Here is a 20,845-nt window from a genome sequence, read left to right on the forward strand (position 1 = left end):
AAAACCTAAATAAGATGTTTTAGTATCCTTTAGCTACTGGAGCTAAAAATGCAGCTTTCTTCCTGGTCTTAAGCACAGGGTGTGGAGGATGTGGCCTTTTTTAGAGGCCTCCGCCAGCGTCTTGGCTCGTTGGTCGTTAAGTAAGAAAAGTGATATGGGCCAAGTGGATTTTGAACTCTGAGCTTCAGGGCTAAAGCATACCAAAAATGTTCCATGATTAAAATTGGGAAGCCTGCTTCCAGCAGTGGGGACTTGATCTGTTTCTCTGTCAGCAAGCCGTCTCATGGAAGAACAGTAAGAAAGGTCCAAACCTTTCACATAAAAAGCTTTCTTCAGATTGCATCTGTATGATTCAAAACAAGATCGATTTCACATTGCAAGGTAAGCAGACCTGCCGCTACGCTGCAGCAACCTCTTACTATTTTGTCATTTATTAAAAGAAATTATAAGTAATTCACTATGTAGACATTCAGATAACTTAAGTCCTAACCTAGCAGCCTGATCGTTCCTGGTCATTTGTAAATCGACAGCACCTCCTACAGGAATCAGTTTGCTAGTGTTACGTTAAGTGTTAGGCTTGGGGCAAAAGGATTAAGGGGATGTCCCCCAAACATGTTCTATGCCTCTCAGTGCAGTTCCAGGCCTATGGACACATCAAGAAATGTCTACATGTACCCAGATTCCTTTAAAAGAACTTCTCTATTAAGGGTAAGAAGAATGACCAACCTCACCGGATGGATTTTCACAAAATTGTCACTTTGGAGTACTAATTTTGCCTTGTAGTGGAGATTAAACCTAGGGCCACTCTAGCATAGATTAAAACCCCAGCCTTTTTTTTTTTTTACTTTTCTGAGCTGGAGTGTGGCTAAGTTGCCCAGGCTAGCCTCCAACTTGTGATCCTCCTGCCTTAGCCTCCTGGGTAGCCACTGAACCTAGACTGTTGAGGACTTTTGTTTGGGTTCTTAAATCATATTAAACTTGGAGGATTCTTCTTTGGCTTCTGTACTTAGAGGAATCTCTACACATACAATTAGACAGATCCCCCCCTTTTTTTGAGGTTCATCTCTGGTTTTTACATTTCAAAAGCAAAAGTAGAATTAGGTGCCTAGTATTTTTATTAAAAAATCACTTCCCCCCCTATATCATTAGGGTGCACAAAGTACACTAGATAAAACCTCTTTAAAGCTGTTTATTATGTTATGACTGTGTGAAAATGCTTCCCTTCCATTTTTAAGTTTACGAAGTTAGAATGCTAGCTTTTTGGGGTTGTTTAGCACACACTTGGGTGACCAAGGCTATAAGACAAACAGCAAATTGACATCTTTCATAACTATGTAGGACTTTTTCTCTAAGAAAATTTTTCTCATAAAGAAATAGCACTTTATGGTTTCTCAATCTTAACAATGAAGATTAAATCAGAGATTTAAAAATAAACAAACAAATCCTTACCCTAAGTACATGTATAAAGACATGAATGGTGTGACTATACTTTGTGTACAACCAGAGACATAAAAAATTGTGCTCCATGTGTGTACTATGAATTGAAATGCATTCTGCTGTCACGTATAACAAATCGGAATAAGTAAATTTAAAACACACACACACACACACACACACACACACCAAAAAAAAAAAAAACCTAACAGCTATTTTAAAGTTAAAAGTGGACTGCACTTTTGTGAAAGTCAAAGTGAAAAGAAATATGTATTTCTTTAATTCATTCTTAATTACAAGATTCATTTTTAACATTTCTCTTCATGAGTACTATATTGGTTCAGAAACCATTTTTAAAGCACTAAGTATTGCATAGGTTTTGATATTATGAAAATTATAAAATCTAAGAAGGTATAAGATAAAATAATCACTACAACACTGATGAACTTAAGGTGTAAATTATTAGTCTATCAATTTCAAATGCACAGTTATTAATATATATAATGTGAAGGAATGGGGTCTTTGAGATGAACTGTAAATTATGAAAGAACAGTGAAGAGGAATTCAGGTTCCTCTCCCCTCCTCTAGTTCTCTTAATCTAAATAACCAAAGTATTCCTTACCACCTTAGTTTTTTTTAAATTGTAGCACACGTGTTTTCTGTGTGTGCAGACAAGAATAAGAGATATGTATCAGACTACTTGGAATGATTTTATTTAACTTTTCTTTCAAATTTACTTTCTTACAGAACCTAAGAAATTGTGACTGCCAACTATCAAAACCATCTAATCAATATTTGTTTTGTATTAAATGACAGATGTCTTTAAAAAGTAGAGCCCTAATATTATGTCCATCATATGTGTTTTTGAAATTGCATGTTACTTATGATTTGTGCTAACTTTTTTCTAAATCTTTCCTTTGAAATATAGGAGAATTTATAGTTAAGTTTAAATATGTCTTATATTCTTATACTCATGAAATGTATTGAAATAGTCCATATTATTTCATTTGGGACATAATCTAAATGCTTGATATTTTTAAGCAAAATCTGATAATAGTTATATGCCGGTAGTAGAAAGGCCATCTATGGTAGGTAGGATGGTCCTTCACAGATATACATGTCTTAACCCCAGAACCTGTACATATTATGTTTCATGGAAAAGGAGGATTAGGATTGCTAATCCATTGATTTTAAAATAGGAGATTATCCTGGATTCTGCAGGTGGGCCCAATGTAATTTCAAGGGTCCTAAAAAAGTAGAATGCCGAATATGGAAGTGTCTGCTACTTGACTCCCCTTTGTTAGTTTTGAAAAATGGAGGAAGGGAGCCAGTAAAAAGCTGCAAAGGTGAGCAAACAGAATTTTTTCCCCTGGAGCCCCCAGAAGGAACACAGTCCTGCCTCTGCCTTGATTTTTATTATGTTGTTCTAAGTTTGAGGTAAAATTCTATGTTATTTCTATGGGAGCACAGAAAGCTAATGGATCATCCAAATGTAATTAGCTTACTCTGTAGAACAAAACACCTGAAAGGAGTTTAAAAGCCTTAAAGAAATATTGATAAATATCCCTTGTTTAATTCACACTAGTGAATTTCAATGATTACACTTTGCTTCAAGAAATTCAAATCTTAAAAGTAATAACAAATTTGAATTGACCAAAAAGAAAATCAAATTATAACCATTCAATGTACTGTCACTCTTTTAATTTGTTTCAGAACAAAGAAAATGTCAGAATTATATGGAGCTTTATCTGGTACAGGGGCACAAGAAACAGTTAACAACAGAAAATACTTCTACATTCTCAAAATACATTACTTACAAATATTTGCAAAATTCATTCTTATGGTTTTATATTTGAAATGACAGTTTACAGAGATGGAAAATTAAAATAGAGCTTTATTTATTACAAAGATAATAGTACATAATTTAGCCCTTACTAAAAGTGTTTAGTAAGAAAGTGGAGATGCTTTTATTACTAGGTAACTGTTACATGCGGTCTCTTTATTCTCTCCCGACTTCTGCTTCTTTCTCTGTGGGTCCCTTTGGTGTGCTTATCTCCGGGATGCTCCCTGTGCATTCTTTCTCCTCTGTATACACTGGTGCCATGGCTCCTGCTGTCATTTCCTCTGCTGCGCTCTTCACTGGGACTCTGCTGTGGCTGCTTCCTTATCTCCCTTTGCTTATAACTACCAGGACTTCGGCTTCGGCTTCTCCTACTCCTCTCATCCCTGCTACAGCTTCTGCTGCTCCCCTCTTTTTTTTCTGATCCTCTCTTCTCTGGGCTGTGGTGGTGGCTTTTGGACCTGTGGCTATCAGGATAGCTCTGTTTGCTATTCTCTCCGGAACTCTCTTTTTTTAAAGACCTAGACTTTTCCTTGACTTTTTCCTTGTTACTATGACTATTAGAAAGTTTTTCATGAAGTTTTCTCTTCTTAGACTTGTCTTCTTCAGAATCACTGTTATTTCCTGAACATTTGTGTTTCTTTCTTTTCTTCTTTTCTTTGTCACTCTCACTACTGCTTTCTGAAGCTGTACTGGAGGAAGAGGAGGAGCAGGAGGAAGAGGAAGAGGAGGAGGATTTGCTTTTATGTTTTTTGTGTTTACTTCTGTTCTTCTGTAACTTTTTCTTTTTTCTATCTTTTTTCTTTTTTTTTCTTTTCAAGTCTGTCCAATTTCCTGTAATTGGGGAAAAAATAGTAGCAAACTAAAAAGTAGCCATTTCACCAACTATAAAATTGTTAATGGATAATATGCTTTCTTAGAAGCTACTAAAAAATGGTATCCATATATAAACAACTTATTTTATTAAACGGCAAATCATTTTTTTCTTTTAAATTGTTCAAGGCATGTTTACATTATATTTAAGTAAATAAATGTATTAAGTCAATTCTCTGATTGTACTTCATCAATGGAAATGACTATTAAATTCTTACTGGGTTAGAATTTGAAATTATTTAGTACTCTAAAGGTATAGTAATTCTGATCTAAAGAAAGCCTGTGAGGGATGGGACTGTGGCTCAGTGGCAAAGTGCTGGCCTCGCATGTATGAGGTACTGGGTTTGATCCTCAGCACCACATAAAAATAAATACATAAAAGTATTGTGTCTATCTACAATTAAAAAAAAAAAGAGAGAAATATCTATATATATCTGAAAGCCTGTGAATGGTGTACACATTAGTTGAACCTGTTGAAACTTTCTGTGTATTAAAGTATGAAAATATTAATATTACATTATCAGTATTCAAGAATATTAATATTACATTATCAATATTCAAGAATATATTCTCCAAAAATTCCAAATAAAAATACACTTTAAAAATTGATACCCTTAGGGCTGGGGTTGTGGCTCAGTGGTAGAAAGCGTGCCTAGCATGTCTGAGGCACTGGGTTTTATTCTCAGCACCACATATAAATAAAATAACATAAAGGTCCATTGACAACTAAAAAAAAAAATAAGATACCCTTAGCTGTGCAAGGTGGTGCATGCCTGTAATCTTAGCTACTTGGGAAGCTGAGGCAGGAGGATGGCAAGTTCAAGACCAGCCCTAGCAACTTAGTGAGGCTCAAAACCCTGTCTCCAAATAATAAACAAAAAGGACTGGGGATGTAATTCAGTGGTAAACCACTCCTGAGTTCCATCACCAGTACCACAAAAATAAATAAAAATTGATGACCTTTCTAGGTTTATGTAACAAAACAATCACATACTACTTTTCAACAACTGTTCAGTTTTATAAATAATTAGAGCAATTCCATCAGGGCATTGAGAATTTCTAAAGACGAATATGCAGTCTCAGAAGAGTAACTTCTTGTTTATATGGTATGTTTGAGTTTCTCTGAGGTAAGTGTCTTCACTGGCTTTTCTCAGCCATTCTTAAAACTCTACTTCCTGAGAACATCATGAGCTCCCTCTATTGGACTCAGCAGATATTTCTTAGATTTATTAATCCAAAGGTAGTCTAATATAAAGTTTACATGTACCTTAAACATTCTTTCAGCATTTCTCAAAAATTTACAAGATGTAGAAAGAAAACAAAGATACATGGGCAAAAACATTTTCTTTCTTCCTTTTTTTGGTACCCGGAATTGAACTCAGGGGCACTCAACCAGTCAGCCACACCCCCAGCCCTATTTTGTATTTTATTTAGTGACAGGGTCTTACTGGGTTGCTTAGCAAGCCTCCCTTTTGCTGAGGCTAGCTTTGAACTCGGGATCATCTTGCCTCAGTCTCCTGAGCTGCTGGGATTACAGGCGTGTGCCACCACTACCAGCACCAAAAATAGTTTCTAAGAAAAACTGTGCAAAGATACACACAAATCTATTCTGAAAAGTAAAACCTACAAATAAGTCAATTTTCAAATTAAATATACTGAAAAGTGCAATAGTTTGTGGTATTATCCAAGTACACAATCTTATATTATTGAAAAAAAAAAGACAACAGAATTGTATTACTTTGGCTGAAGAATAAATCAACACGATGCATATTAAATAGCTTCAAGAGCTCTTAGTGTGGCTGGGGGTGTAGCTTAGTGGTAGCACACTTGCCTTGTAGTGCATGAGGCCCTGCTTCAGATCTCCAGCACCACAAACATGCACACACAAAATCTATTAAATATATACTTTTCCAATTACCTGAGAAGTTTTTCTTTTTGTTTGGTTGTGAGTGACTTTAAGAATTCCACTTCTGGATCCTCTTCACCCTCACTTGCAACATACTCCTGAGTCAACAAAGACATCAAATTGCTAAATTTTCAGACAAGTAGTTATCAGGAAAGAAAACATAAACAAGATTTTTTTTTAATAGGGACATACTATAGATGAATATGGTATTTTGGACTAGGAACTGCAAATGGAATTTTTTCTTTTTCTTCTTTTTGGTACCAGGGATTGAACTTAGGGATGCTCAACCACTGAGCCACAACCCCAGCCCTATTTTTTGTATTTTATTTAGAAACAGGGTCTCACTGAGTTGTAAGTGCCTTGCCTTTGCTGAGGCTGGCTTTGAACTCGTGATCCTCCTGTCTCAGCCTTGTGAGCCGTTGAGATTACAGATATATCTTACTGTACCTGGCTGCAAATGGAATTTTAAAAATTTCTTTGTAGTCTACCTGTTACAGTGGATCATAAGATGTTAGTACAACTGCCTTGCTAACATTAGAAAACTTTATCAGGAAGAAAAGAAAAAATGAACACAGAAACAATCTTTAGATTTCTTGAATTTCAGCATTTTCCTATTTAAATATTTTATCTTTAAAATAATTTAATGAAATTTAAAAAACAAGAAGATCATGAGAGGCTGGGAGTGCAGCTCACTGGTAGGGCACTTGTTTAGCATGTAGCTAATTACCAACACTGTAAAAAAAAAAAAAAGATCATGAATCTTATAGGAAGGTCAAAATATCCACAGATATCCATAATTTTAGCCTTTATAATATTAGTTGTATGTTATCGAATACATACTAATACAACCCTTCAAACTCAACTATTTTCTAACTTTAATAAATTAAAAAAGTTTAAAATATTTTCTGTAATTTTTAGGAGTTTGCCTATATATTTCTTACCATTAGTTCAATTTAATGTCATGTCAGGGGTGAGTTGGCAGGAAGGGAAAAACAATCTTAACACTCATTCGGTTATTTTATCCATATAAACACAGAGGAGCCGTTTCATTTATTAAAATATAGGTTTATAAACAATTTCTCATTTAGGTTAAAATAATAAAGAGGCAAAATCAAAATACATTTTAGGAATTTTCTTTGCTCTATGTGACTTTCCTATGGATATATGAACATTGGAAACATTAAGTAGCAATTCACAAGCAATCACATTTAGATTTATAGACATTTTCAGCTTACTGATAAAAAGATCATTACCTGTGATGGATCATTTGCGGTCAAGTTTCTCCCCAGTACATTTCGTTTCAGTGCAAACCCACTGTTTCTCATCTCCGCTATTAGCTCCGAGGGGTGCATCGATGGCCCTGTTCACAAAAATCACAGTTTGAATGTATCATTTATATCTCTCTACCTTTTTCAGACTCCACAGTAGGAATGCAGTTGAAGCTTTGTTAAGTAAAATCACAGCTAAATCAACTCAATAATCTTCTGCTGAGCAAATAATCAGATATGATTTTCTAAAACAGCAGTCTGGAGATTCAGAATAGAAAATAATTGCATTTTTCTTTACGTGCAAGGGGATTCTCTTATGCAACTTTGTCATATTGAAAAAGATATATTTACATATTGTTTGGTTGGAAGTTTTTAGTATAAGATCAAAACAAAATGACAAACTACAATTAAACTTTTAATAGTTACTCTCTCAGTAAGAATTCACTTAAAAGAGATATTTTTACAGGTACATACACAATTTATTATCCTACTTTCCAAAAGAAAATTCCTTACCCCTGCTTATCAAACACCAATATTGAATACAATGCTGTGGGGTTGATATTATCAACAGTCTTGCCTCCATGTCTACTGAGTAACGACTAGGCTCTTTAATCTCGCTTATAAAATATGCCCAGATTTTGAAATTTCTAGTTATTAGATTTGGGTTGATAAAAGCAATTTTAGGATAGGTATAGGTGTGCATATTTTATATTTTTCATAAGCTACTGTTTGCAAAATCCCAAACTGAAAAGTGAGTTTCTTTTTGGTCCTGTGATACGGACTAACAGAATATACATTATAAAAAAAAGTTGAAAGGTCTGTCCTATTCCCTTAAAATAAGGCTATGTAAAGCAGAAGAGATTCTTCACTCTTAATTTTCTTTTTCTTTTAAATATTTTTAGTTGTAGATGGATACAATGCCTTTATTTTACTCATTTATTTTTATGTGGTGCTGAGGATCGAACCCAGTGCCTCACATGTGCTAGGCAAGCCCTCTACCACTGAGCCACAACCCCAGCTCCTTCTTTTCTATATTCCTGTTCCATTTTATTTTCCCTGTAGCTAAGAAACTGACAACATTTCATGGTAACTACACCCAAATTTCTGTACATTAGCTTAAATGAACTACCCTGGGCCACATGTCTGTAATACAAGGAAGACTGAGACAGTTACTGAAGACAAGGACTTCATAACAAATGGTAGGAGACAGAGAAACATTCAGAAACAGATTCTCTAGTTTGTTGATTAAAAATTTTGTCTATTTTTTCCCTTTTCTCTTCTTTATTGGTCTTTTACCACTTATTTATCATTAATATGGTAACTATCTGTTACCATGGAAAACAAAAGGCAATCAAGGGGCTGGGGATGTGGCTCAAGCGCTCGCCTGGCATGCATGAGGCCCGCGTTCGATCCTCAACACCACAAAGATGTTGTGTCCGCCGAAAACTAAAAAATAAATATTAAAAAATCCTCTCTTTCTCTCTCTCTTTAAAAAGAAGAAAAAAAAGAACTTAAAACAAACAAACAAAAAAACCAAAAGGCAATCAATCCAAATCTGTTCATTTGTCAATAGCAGCTTTGGTAAAACTGGGTGGAAAAGGGTACTGCTCTCTAGGCTTTACCATTCTAGTCATGTTATCAAGAAAAACTGAATGGCTACTCTAGCTGTGAAGGAGAGAATAGGGAGGAAACTGCCTATCATTGACATATGGGGAGAGTTCATATTTAATTCCTATGGATTACTTTAATGACCCTTTAAAATTACAAAATGGTTGCATATATTGACAATAAAATTTTAAATAAAAATCAAATTTCAGGGGCTGGGGTTTTAGCTCAGTGGTAGAGTGCTTACCTACTACATGTGAGACACTGGGTTTGATCCTCAGTACCACATAAAAATAAGTAAATACGCTGGGGCATGTAATCCCAGTGGCTCAGGAGGCTGAAACAGGAGGACCACAAGTACAAAGCCAGCCTCAGCCAGTGGTTAAGTGCCCCTGGGTTCAATTCCTGGTACCTCCCTCCCCCCACCAAAAAAAGTAAATAAAATAAGGGTATTGTGTCCATCTACAACTAAAAATTTAAAAAATTCAAAATTTAAGTATTAGTTACTAGTTGTCTGTAAATGGCATAAAAGTGCTCATACAATTAATGGCTTCACATGAATGAATAACAGCTCCATGTACTTCAGTGGTAGATGCTTACCTAGTGTATCTGCAAAGACGGGGGTTTGAGCCACAGCACAGCAAAAACCAAAAACCCCAAACCCCGAACCCAAAACAATTGAATTGGTGGGATTCTCAAATTTCACATGTAGGAACATACTTTTAGAAAGTAGAAAATGTGTCCTCTGAACTGTCAAAAATACAATTCCCTGTTAACTTTATTATATGTCATATAAATTCAGAAAGCAAATATGCTAAGAATTAAGATAAAAACCACTCTAGTAAAGGGCCAAAGAGCTTGGTCATTAGGATGAGAGGTTACCACTAATTTCATTAGTTTTCATCACAAGATGGATAATTTTAATGTTTTAGAAAGCATGCATTTTTTACAGTACTTCCAACTACTTCAAGAAAATGTTCTCTTTTATCAATGCGACAGATTATACAGATTACACAACTATTACTCTTATGGCATTTATATTTCTTAAAACCCCAACCGAACTTTGTGCAGTATAAAAACAGCATACATTACTACTTTGTAAATAGTGTTTAGTGAAGTGCCTGACAAACAGTACTCAATTAATAGTAACAATTCATTTTTACCAGTAGCTATATAATCTTTATGATTATTTTATAACAGTCTATAATTCTTAAAAATTGTTCTTAGTAGTAACATTTTTCAAATCTAGTCTTATTCACCTTTATTTTTTGGGTACTGGGGATTTATTTAGTTGGTTTTGTGTGTGTGTGTGTGTGTGTGTGTGTGTGTGTGTGTGTGTGTGTATGTGTAGTGCTGGGGATCAAACCCAGTACCTCATGTGTGCTAGGCAAGCACTCTTCCACTGAGCCACAACCCCAGCCCAGTATTGGGGATTGAACCCAGTGGTTATTAACCACTGAGACACATTCCTAGCACATTTTACTTTTTATTTTGAGGCAAGATCTTGCTGAGTTGCTTAGGGGTCTCATTAGGTTGCTGAGGCTGTTCTCAACCTTGTGATCTACCTGCTTCAGCCTCCGGAGTCACTGGAACTACAGGAGTGCGCCACCATGCCTGGCTTATTTTTGTACTTAAATCTCCTAGCATCAAAAGTTCTAGGTTTAAGTCTCTGTGTTTAGAAGATGTGACAAGTCAAGTTTAATTAAGATATATTTAGCAAGACATCTTTATACTTTCATGTCACTATGGCAGTGGCTATGTAGAGTTATATTGACAGAAATGACACTAGGCTGAGAACTCAAAATTCATTGATAATACAGATATGCTAATAAAATAGATTATGCAAATGTTCAAATACAAAAAATAACTACATTTTTAATGTATGATATCTTAATTTAAATTACAAATGGAGTTGGGTCTCAGGAATATTTAGTTAACTCTTAAATTTACTATGGCAGAATAATTCTAGAGATTTCAGTAAAACGTAGACTTGCAAGGGCTTTCTACATCATTCAGCCACACTGGGTTAGGCCTCTATAGCATAAAAAACAATTTCTGATTTAGGAAGCAAGTCCATTGAAGGAATTAATCTCAATATTAATTTATTCTGCAAACTTTTCTTATTGTAATATGGCAATACTGTAAAGTGTCAAAGTACCAGTGCTATGGTGTTCAGTTCTATATACTAATTAGACGTGGACTATGTTCTCCCAGGAAAAATACCATGCAATCAGTAACTCAGGAAAGAAAAAATTCTCAGAAGGTAAATTAAGCTGCACAAAGTATGTTTGTAAGAGGCTGAATCTACTCATTAAGGACATTTATTTTAGCCAGGCTCACTAGTACATACCAGTAATCCCAGCTATTTGAGAGGTCAAGGCAAGAAGATCACAAGTTTGAGAGCTGTGTGGGCAATTTAGCGAGACCTTGTCTGAGGAGGTGGGGTGTATATGGGGATGTAGCTCAGTGTTAGAGTATGTTTGAGGCCCTTGGCTCAATTCCCCGGGTTCGATCCTAAGCACCACATAAAAATAAAATAAAGATATTGTGTCCACCTAAAGCTAAAAAATAAATATTTTAAAAAATATATAAAACTGAACAAAAGCAATGAGCAATAGAAGGTCAAAAATGTTCTGTAGTAAAATAGGTATTTTATCCCAGATAAATATACAAAGCCAAAGGTCTGGCTATGAGGAAAGGCCACAAATCTGACTCCTCCACAATTAGAAGACAGCAGTCCCAGGTGAATGCCACAAATGGTACAAGGGGGAGACTAAGGTGGAAGACAAGACAGACCCTTGTTGTGTTCCGCTGCCAGAGTTAGGTCCATCTACTATTCCCACTGTCAGATGTATCTTCCATTCTGAGTTCATTATTCTTTTTAAATGAAGTATTGTCTAAAAATTTAATGGTATAAGAGAAAATAGGATGAATTGTAGGTTGAGTAAGGCTTCATTATAAATGCCTTTTTATCCTTCCCCCAAATTTTACATGTTAATTTATAGGGATGTTGTTTGCTAAACTAAACTGCTATTCTGAAAGTGAATACAGTTTTGCTCGCTTTTACTGTGGTGATCTATATTTTTCCCTTTCCAATATATGTGTGTGTTCAGTGGTGTTGGGGATTGATCCCAGGGATTTTGTGTGCTAGGCAAGCAATCTTTTTCTAAACTATATCCCTAGCCCAACTATGTCTTTTAAATTTAATTTTATGGTACAGAATGTTTCAAACCTATGTAACATAGCTTCAAGCATTTACTATTTTACCATTCTTGTTTCATCTATTACATCCAAATTTCTTTTCTGGAAAAGTATTTTAAGCAAAATCTCAGATATCACTTTGGTATGAATCAGTAAGGACAATTTCTTAACATTGCATTATTTTTATTATACCTATCAATATTGATAATTTAAAAAACCATCTAATATCCAGTTTATATTTAAATTTCTCCAATTGTATCTAGTTTTCTAATCTTAAAAAATTTACCCGCTCCTTCCCTTCACCCTGCTATTCATTTGTTGAAGAAACCAGGTAATCTGTCCTGTTAAATATCCCACATTATGGAGGGTGATACTGTTGAACATGTTCTTCTAGCTCCTTAATTTTCTGTAAATTGGTAGTTGGATCTACAGGTTTATTATTAGATTATTACCTTTGGAATAATATATAGAAAATTTTCCAAAAAGTTTGTATTCCAGAAAATGATAGCCCCAAAATATATCTCCAATTAAGCAAATCAGGCTAGTAAGACTTCTACTTAGTATGTTCTGTAACCCCTTTTACCATGTATTTACTGCGGCCTTAGTTGAACAGCAGCATAAACTTGAAAATGTGTATTTTAAAATAACACTCCTTGGCTGGTGGTGCTGCATGCCCCATAACTTTAGCTACTCAGGAGGCCCAGGTAGGAAGATCACAAGTTCAAGGCCATCCTGAGCAACCTGGAGACACTGCTGGAGAGACACTGCCTCAAAATAAAAAAAATAAAGAGAGCTGAGGATAAAGTTGGGTTGTAGAGTAACCTAGGATTTAATCTCCAAGAATGTATAAGTAAATAAATAAATAAGATCAATAACCCCCCTGCACTGGGGATGCAGCTTAGTGGTAGAGCTTTTGACTGACAATTCTGAAGCCTTGTGTTCGACCCCTAGTAACACTAGAAACAAACAAGCAAGCCAAACCACCACTACCAACAAAACCCCCCAAACACCCAGTGGTTGGTTGGGAGTATACAGCTCAGTGGCAGAGCATCTGCTTAGCATGCACGAGACTGTGGGTTCAATCCCCAGAATGAATACAAATAAGTAAATCATCATATATTATCACAAATAAAAGAAAACATGACTATCATTTCCATGAAAGCATAATCTTCTGTCCTTTTTTCTTTCCTAAGGTTAAACTGACTATGACACTTAGAAACACTATTTATAGTACATTATTAAGAGGGAGATCTAGGTCTTGTGGGAATTATTGAGAATTACCTCACACTTATATTACTGTAACCATTTTGCTTTTAAGAAAGCTTATAGAAAGTTGTCTTTTAAAAAAGACTAAAAAAGGGGCACAGTAGGAACATGCAGCATAATTCCCAGGGAAAAAAGTGAACAAAGCTATTAATAAAGTGTGTGGGTGATTTTTATTTATATAGATGAGAATGTTTTATGTATGATTTTCTAAAGGTTATGCAAGAACCAATTGTACTGAATTGTAATAAAACTGCTCCATACTGGGAATTTTCCTGACACACTGCCAGTTCATCTTTGAGGAGGCTGGAAACAATAGGATTTCTTATTGCCCTCATCCCAAGTTCATACTGAAGACAACTAACTGATCTCTATTAAAACACACAATATAAAGGAAAATCAAACATTTCATTTTAGTCCATGTGTCTAAAAAATACACAAAGGCAAAAAAATATCAAACTGTCCTTATTATATGCTAGTAAAAATTACTATTTATTAAAATCAACCTTGATTTACAGAATCAGTATGAAGATATTTGACACATATTTCATTATATCTTTATAACTTGTTTTCAACTTAATTTATATGCAAATATTACAGTGGTGATACAACCAGCAATAATAAAGTTAATCATGGTGGCGCAGGCCTGTAATCCCAATGAGTCAGGAAGTTGAGGCAGGAAGATCACAAATTCCAGGCAAGCATCAGCAACTTAGTTAGCAAGGCCCTAAGCAACACAGTGAAACCCTGTCTCAAAATAAAAAGGGCTGGGTATGTAGCTCAGTGGTAAAGTGCCCCTGGGTTAAATCCCTAGTGCCAAAACAAAAAACCAAAAACTAAACCAAATAAAAAACCAGGTATGACTAATAGATGGGATTAGAAATTCATGATTAGAGGAGGCAGACCAGAAAGGGACAGATAGGAATTTTCTAGGGTGATGGTAATGCTCCTTATCTTGTCAGGTATGTTTGTTACCAGGTGTGTACATTTGCCAAACTTAAACCCTATACTTAAGACTAGTGTATTTTATTAAAAAAAAAAAGTTACACATGATCTTTTCAGTCACTAGTAATTACTGAGTGACCATGATACTATAGACTCTGGCTATACCCATATATATTTTGTATGTATATAACTGAGGAGAGCCCTGTATAGGGAATTTGAACTTATGTATCCCTAGTATATAACACAGAAAATTCTTTTTTTAAATTTGTGTGTTAGTGAGGGCTTGTTATTTCATCTTACTAGAACTTCTCAAGAACTTGGATTTTACCTTTAAACTTATAATATTTTGGGGAAAATTAGTTCATAAGTAAAACAAATTATAATTTCTATTATAAAATATAATCAGAGGAAGCCGGCACATGCCTATAATCCCAGTGGCTAGGGAGGCTGAGACAGGAGGATTGAGAGTTCAAAGCCAGCCTCAGCAAAAGGGAGGTGCTAAGCAACTCAGTGTGACTTTGTCTCTAAATAAAATACAAAAATGGGCTGTGGATTTGGCTCAGTGGTCGAGTATCCCTGAGTTCAATCCCTGGTACCCCTAATATATACTCATATATGCATATATATATATAATTAAGAGGAGATGATCAACAATGATGTTTATTAGCAAAGCCTTTCTATTCACCAACTATACTATTATTTACTAAGTATGTACATTGTTTAAGGCAATGGGGATACAAAAATAAATAAGACACAGGCCCTATCTCAGAAAAACTTAAGATTTTTCAGGAATAAAATAGAATTTGAGTTAGATTTTCAAATTCTCATAGAATTTAGAAAAGGTAAAAAGCAAAGCATTTGGAACATGATGAAGGTTAATATTAAGTTTATTATGTTTGATTTGGGTAGAAGAATTAGTTTTATTAGGTGTACTGAATTCCATTCATTCTCCTTTTCCTTCCTGGGTAATCTCAAACTAATTTCTATTACTTGAGGCTGGAAGACCTTGAAAGGATGCAATGATGTTAATAGGAAGAAATATGTAAGAGAGAATTATGATTGTTATCTGAGAATCATAATACCCCTTTGAGAATGTGGGAGTTGTAGCCTCCTCTAATCCCACACACACCTTTAACACAGAACAGAGTCATTTAGAACAGGACTGTAATTAATTTGTTCACATCAATAGAATTTCAAGGAACAGACACTTTAACAAATTTAATCACTAACTTATAATAATATATACAAATAGTCTGAAATAACTTAACCACTGGTGTCACTTAAAATTTAAAGTACTAGTAAAGAGTATCATTTTGACTTCTGCCACAATATGACTTGACAAGTTTTACTAGATAAACTTCTCTTTTTATTTGGTACCAGGGATTGAACCCAGGGGCAATTAACCACTGAGCCACACCCCAGACTTTTTTAATATTTTGAGACAGGGTTTTGCTAAGTTGCTGAGGGCCTTGCCAAGTTGCTGAGGCTGGCTTTGAATTTACAATCCTCCTTCTTCAGCCTCCTGAGCCACTGGGATTATAGGTGTGCACCATTGTACCCAGCCTAGATAATCTCTTTAATAGGTCCACATTTTTTTTTTCAACGACTACCTAGCTTCTTCTTGCATAAAATATTTAACAACATAAAATCATCTACATATAAAGGAAAAAATTAAATCAACCACAATCAAGTATAAGCACTTGTGATCAACTTTATAAAGGAGAGAATTGGTGCTTAACTTCTTTATTTTTAAGTCAATTTTTTGATAGTTGTAATATCTGTCTGTTATGGTCTGAATATAGTTTGACCCCACCAATACACATGTTGAGCCTTGGTTCCCAGTGTTATGGTGTTGAGAGGTAGTGGGACCTTTAAGAAGTGTTTAGTCTCTGAGGGATCAACGCTCATAAAGGGATTAATGCTATCTAGTGTGAGGAAGGAAGGGAAGGAAGGAGGGACAGAATCGAGGTTGCTTCCACAGTTTAGCAATTGTGAATAGTTGTTAAACTATGGAAGCAACCTCGATGCCCTTCAACAGATGAATAGATAAAGAAGGTATCTATTTTTCAAATGGAATGATGGTACATATACACAACACACTGAAGTGGTTGCGTCACTTTTTAAATCTTTAGGGTATAGGTTGAGTTCATGCACAACCAGAAAAGTGAAAATTTCTGCTCCATTTGTGTACAATGAATTGAAGAACTTTCTACTGTCAGGTATCCTAACTGATTAGAACTAATAAATGAATAAAAAGAAAGAAAAAACCCCACCAATGTAGAATTCAGTATCACTGAAATTATTGTTCAAAAGTATAAAAACAAAGACCTTCTTTAAAATATAAAATAAACAGACAAACAAGGAATTTGCTGTCAGTACACCTGTCTTTAAGTTTTTCAGAGAGAAACAAAATAACCTAGGTCAGAAACTCAGGTCTACATAAGGAAGAGTGTTCAAGAAAGAATAAATGAAGGTCAAATAAAATCAATCAGATCTTTTATTTTTCAATTTTTTTTCTTTATTTGCAGTGCTGGGAATCAATTCATGGCCTTGTGCATACTAGGTAAGTGTTCTACCATTGAGGTATATTCCCAACCCATTTTTCATATTCTTAACTGATCCAAAGGATAACTGCTGATTCAAAATAAAGATAGCAAAAATAAATGATTATAGCTTATGAGTAAATGAAATTATAACAGCAATGTTTAAGGGATAGGAAGGAAGAACTCTATTATATAACAGGAACTAGGTACTTTGTTAAAAGGCACCTGCACTATTCAGGAAGTTGTAGAGTGTTCTTTGAAAGTAGACTTAGTTATACGTGTATATTGCAAAGTCTGAGATGACCAATTTAAAAAAAATATCAAGAAATAGTATAATTGAAATGTTGAGAAAACGTGAAATCATATAAAATACTCATTTAAAACCAGATGAAGCAGAAAAAGAACAAAAATGAAACGATGAATGAGGGCAATGAATAGAAAACAATTACAAAAAACAAAAGCTAGGGGCTGGGGTTGTGGCTCAGAGGTAGAGTGCTCACCTAGCATGTGTGAGGCACTAGGTTCAATCCTCAGCACCACGTAAAGTAAAATAAAGATACTGTGTCCACCTATAACTAAAAAATAAATGTTAAAAAAATGAAAGCTATTAAGTATAACAATCATCACTTTTATATAAAGAATCTTAACATACCAACTAAGAGACTATAAGAAAAAAAAAAGACCCAACTGTATGATATTCAAAAGAAATCTACTTTAAACATAAAGGCACAGGAGCTGGGGGATGCACACTTATAATCCCAGCAACTCGGGAGGCAAAGGCAGAAAGATCTTAAGGACAAGGCCAGCTTAGTGAGACCCTATCTCAAAAAAGAACTGGGGATGTAGTTCAGTGGTTAAGTACCCGTGGGCCCAACCCCCAGTACTGAAAAAAAAAAAAGACACAAATTATAAGTAAAAGAATGGGGGATGGGGTTAGTTCAGTAATAGTGCTTGCCTAGCATGTGGTAGCCTCTGAGTTCGATCCTTAGCACCACAAAAAACAAAAATAAAAACAAAGCAAAAGAGTGCATGAATGGAGAAAGATATACCCCAGGCTAACAATAACCAAATAAAGATGGAGCATATATATTAATTTTATTGAATCCAGGAGAACTCTACCACTGCGTTAAAACCACTGAGCCACCCTTTTTATTCTTTAAATCTGTGACTGGGGGTTGCTAAGTTGCTCTGGTTGTTAAGTATGATTGCCTCATATTTGTAATCCTCCTGTCTCAGCTTTTTGAGTAGCTGGGATTACAAGCATGCACCACTGTACCTGGCGCCATATTAATTTTAGACAAACAGATTTCAGAGCAAGGACAAATACCAAGGCTAAATAGAGTATTACATAACGGTCAAAGGGTCAATTTTCCAAAAAGACCCAAATATGTGTATGTGCCTAACAGAGCATCAAAATGTGTAAAGCAAAAACTGATGAGTATCTTTAGAAACAGGCAACTCCACTATTATAGCTGGAGACTTCCCATCCCTCTATCAATAACTGACAGATACAACAGGTGAAAAATCAGAATATATTGAACTGATCCATCAACTGGATCTAGTTGACATTTTTTTCCTAATTGACATTTATAGAATACTTCATTCACCTAGCAACAGCAGAAAAATATATATTTTCTCACATTCATATAGAACATTTACCAAATAGACCACATCTGGGCCATATAACACAACTTAATAAAAGTAAAAGAAAAACCTAAAATATTTTGAGATTAAATAACAGAGCTCTAAACACATATATCAAAGAAGTCTCAGGAAAAAGTAAAAAATATTTTCAACTAAGAATAGACAATACAACTGCTGTATAACAATTTTGGGCTGGTCTTTGTCCCCAGTTCTTTTTTTTAAAGTAGTAGGGATTGAACATAGGGGTGCTTAACCACTGAGCCACATCCCCAACACATTTTATTTTTTGAGACAGGGCTTTAATAAATTGCTGAGGCTGGCTTTGAACTTGTGATCCTCATGCCGCAGCTTCCTGAATGGCTGGGCTGGTCCCCATGCCTAGCCTTTGTCCCCAGTTCTGAGGGAACCTCAACTCTTGACATTTCCTGAGTAATAAGAGTATCTTTGGTGGGTCCTGATAGTTTATGTTATTGATGTGCCTCATGATGGTGACTCATGATTGAAATATTCCACTGTGGTTTAAGAAAAAAGAAAAAGATTTTTAATTTCAATATACATGATCAGATCATGCTCAAGGGCTAGGGTTGTGACTCAGTGGTAGAGTACTCACCTAGTAGGTGAGAGGCCCTGGGTTCGGTCCTCAGCACCACATATAAATAAATGAAATAAAGGTATTGTGTCTACCTACAACTAAAAAAATACTAAACAAAACAACAAAAAAAGAGCTGACTCAAGATAGTGGCTGACCATACCAGAAAAATAAATCATGTGATTAGAGGGCTAGACTTTGAGCTAGGTGAGAGAAGCCCTTTGAGGAAGAAAGAAGAGCTGGAGATAGAAGAGTTAAATCTCATGGCTAATGATTTTGATCATTCACAACTATGTAATAAAGACCAATAAAAACTAGACAGCTTGGATAAGCTTCCCTGGTTAATAAAAGTTGTTATATATTTATGTACAAGAAGATTGACAGGTACTGACTCTACAGGGAGACTTTGGAAGACTGTGTCTGGGACCTTCCCAGACCTTGTTCTATGTACCTCTTCTTTTGGCTTACCCTGATTTTTATCCTTTTACTATAGTAAAATTGTAATCACAAGTATAGTGTTAGTTTCTGAGTTCTGTAAGTCAGTCTAGTGAATTATCAAACCTTAGGCAGGTAGAAGGAAGCGTGGATTTGTAGCAGGTTTGGTGGGTGGTCTAGGAACTCCCAAATTTGTAGCTGGTGTCTTAATTGAGAATAGTCTTTGGAGAACTGTTAACCTGTGAAGTCTGGCCTATTTCTGGGTAGTTAATGTCAGAAATCATTGTAATAAAACCTATTAAATTTTGTAGGACACAGCAAAAACCAACTCAGAAAGAAATTTATAGTACTAAATACATGTATTAGAAGAAAGATTTAAAATCAATATGTAGAGCTGGAGTGTAGCTCCGTGGAACAGAACTTGACTAGCATGGGTGAGGCCTTGGGTTCAAACTTCATCACCTCTCCCAAATCAATTACATAATCTTCTGTCTTATAAAACTTGAAAAGGAAGAGCAAATTAAATTCAAAATAAGAAGAGAAGAAATAAAAAGAGGAAAACAAGGGAGAAAAATCAATCACAACAAAAGCTGGTTCTTTGAAAAGATCAGTAAATTGATAAAGCTCTAGCTAACCAAGGAAAGAGAAATGAAATGAGGGTCAACACTACAGATCCATGGACATTAGAGGGGTAATAATGGAATACAACAAATGATTCTATACCATTAAATCTGATTTACATGAAATGGACCAATTCTTTGAAAGACACAATCTACCAAAGCTGACAAAAGGAGAAAAAGGTCATTTGATAGGCATCTATCTAGTAAAGAAATTTAGCCAACAATCAATCAATAACCTTCTAAAACAAAAAGTGACAGGCCCAGATGGATTCACTAGTTAATTTTATCAAATATTTAAAGAAGAAATTATATATATATATATATTTTTTTTTAAAGAGAGTGAGACAGGGAGAGAGAGGGAGAGAGAAGGAGGGAGGGAGGGAGGGAGAGAGAGAGAAAGAGAGAGAGAATTTTTAAAATATTTATTTATTTATTTATTTTTAGTTATCGGCGGACACAACATCTTTGTTTGTATGTGGTGCTGAGGATCGAACCCGGGCTGCACGCATGCCAGGCGAGTGCGCTACCACTTGAGCCACATCCCCAGCCCTAAGAAGAAATTATATTAATAATCTCTTCTAGATAACAGAAACAGAAGGAACATTACCTAACTTATTCTATAAGACTAACATCATCCTGATACCAAAACCAAATACAAACAAGAAAGAAAAATTACATG

General features: G+C 35.1%; 1 pseudogene; it reads right to left on the minus strand.

The window, feature by feature from the left end:
- Positions 1–3,186: 3,186 nt before the first annotated feature.
- LOC144252723 (corepressor interacting with RBPJ 1-like) overlaps positions 3,187–20,845 on the minus strand; it is a 36,057-nt pseudogene continuing 18,398 nt past the window's right edge.

This window comes from Urocitellus parryii, unplaced genomic scaffold (assembly GCF_045843805.1).
Source record: "Urocitellus parryii isolate mUroPar1 unplaced genomic scaffold, mUroPar1.hap1 Scaffold_53, whole genome shotgun sequence".
NCBI classification, from domain to species: domain Eukaryota; kingdom Metazoa; phylum Chordata; class Mammalia; order Rodentia; family Sciuridae; genus Urocitellus; species Urocitellus parryii.